Source organism: Brassica oleracea, chromosome C4 (genome assembly GCF_000695525.1).
Source record: "Brassica oleracea var. oleracea cultivar TO1000 chromosome C4, BOL, whole genome shotgun sequence".
NCBI classification, from domain to species: Eukaryota; Viridiplantae; Streptophyta; class Magnoliopsida; order Brassicales; family Brassicaceae; genus Brassica; species Brassica oleracea.
Window position 1 is genome coordinate 12,734,391 of NC_027751.1, and position 2,035 is coordinate 12,736,425.

General features: G+C 50.7%; 1 protein-coding gene across 1 annotated transcript in view; it reads left to right on the forward strand.

Moving 5' to 3' along the window:
• Window positions 1–2,035, forward strand: part of LOC106338165 — a 10,412-nt gene that overhangs the window by 5,971 nt on the left and 2,406 nt on the right. The gene's annotated exons all lie outside the window — the stretch shown is intronic.

Sequence of the window (2,035 nt, forward strand, 5' to 3'; positions counted from 1 at the left end):
TTCTCCGCTTTAAAGCGATAGATCATGGCTTCTCTATGGCTCGCCTCAATGGCCGATTCAAGCAAGTTCAAACCCTGTAAAACCGATTGACACGTTACTTGAAACGATCGTCAAAGTCCTTAAAGCATTTACCCCGTTGATGATACAAGATCCTTCCGTGACGACTTTCGGCCTCCCCGACTCGTTCGTGGCCGGAGGAGCATCGAAGCCCGAGGGAAAACCAGCGAAGAAATCATCAAAGTCCGGAATAGGGACCTCGCTCGTACCGCTTCCATCGCTGAAAGCAAGGTCTGGATCCCATCCTGGAAGCATGGAATCGTCCACCGAAAACTCTATGTCACCAAGGTCAATATCTTTCCCCTTCGAAGAATTCAGCCCCGTCGCAACCGTGGGAGCAGTGTTGGGACCTTGGTCGTCGGGCTCGGAGTCACTCCATGTTTCCCCGCCCAAAGCAGGACTAAGATGCACAAACCGCAACGTCTTTCGAACTCTCTTCGGCGTAAAAGAAGTCCAGAAAAAAGGACCGTTCCTGAGAAGATCCCTCACTGCGATAATATCCTCAGGGAACGGAGCAAGAGGATTGATGAAGGGACGATCGCTCGGCAACCTCCGGAACAATGGGATACAACTCTTTTCAACAGACGCAGCGTCTATACGAACGAAGAAGAAAATTTTCTTCCACGAGTTGAAGTTGGAAGTAAACCCTTTAACCACTGACATGAAGCTCTGATATGAAGTTCCGAGGGACCAGCCACTGACAAAGTGATCGATGGTAAGGGGGAGACCATGCTCGTAGCTCAGGATCAAGACTCCAATGAGGTGATGGATGCAAAGGGGATTCAGTTGGCTTATCGCCACCTCGAAACGATCCAACACATGGATGATAATTTCGGGATTCGGGAACGGGAAGCGACAGCGCACTATGAATGCTTTGTAACAAGTAAATTAACCCTCCGGGGGACTGCTAGCGCGCTCTCCTTGACAAGGAACCCGGAACTCCACCGCATCCGAAATCTGATAGAACGACCGCATGATCTCGAGGAATTCGGTAGTACTCCCACTTGGTGCACCTTCCTCGACCGGGCGACGGTTCATGACCGGGAACGACTTCTCTTTTGGAGGTGTGATCGAACCATAACACGCGACCCACCATGCCTCGTTCTCGGCCGGGTCTACCGAATGAGGAACGAATTCTATCTTTGGCACAATGAGCTCTTCAGGAACGTTCGCGGGCAAGGAACCTTTCTTCGAACTCCTTTTCTTACTCGACATTTCGTATTTTCCTTTTAAGAATCAAGAAGAAAAGGGTAGAGAAAAAAAAAATTTCAAGAGACCTCTCTATGAGAATGAGTAAGTGTAAAGGTTGTGAAGAAGTTATATCCCTTCTTATAGGCATGAGAAATTACTATTTACTTGCGGATTTTAGGACACGAACTTCGCCCAAATACACCAATCTCGTCCGAACTCGCCATACTGCGCGTTAGAATCTCACTAGAAATCCACGATTCTAACGAGCCGGGGGGGCTAACTGTTGGGGTCGAAAACGGTTACGGCGAAGTTAACGTCCAAATCCCCACAGAATACAAGTATGTCTTTCCGCAACAAATCATGCTCGGTCAAGAAAACGTCGCAACGTATGTTTCCGAGATATTGCTTCGTTCAAATTCTATTTAGATCAAACATAAGCCACCGGAAACATACCCAGACCAGCTACGGATAGGTCCGAGTATGACGATCAGAACACGGACGAACCAAGCTCGGTCATCACGCAACTACCGCACATGCACGCTGTCCGGTCGCTACGTAGCGACCGAGCTCGAGCCAAGCTCGGTCGCTACATAGCGACCGAGCGTCTGTCCCGCTCGGTCGCTACGTAGTGACGGAGCTCGAGCCAAGCTCGGTCGCTACGTAGCAACCGAGTGTTCGTCCCGCCCGGTCGCTACGTAGCGACCGAGCGTCTGTCCCACTCGGTCGCTACGTAGCGACCGAGCGTCCGTCCCACTCAGTCGCTACGTAGCGACCGAGTGTCCGTTCC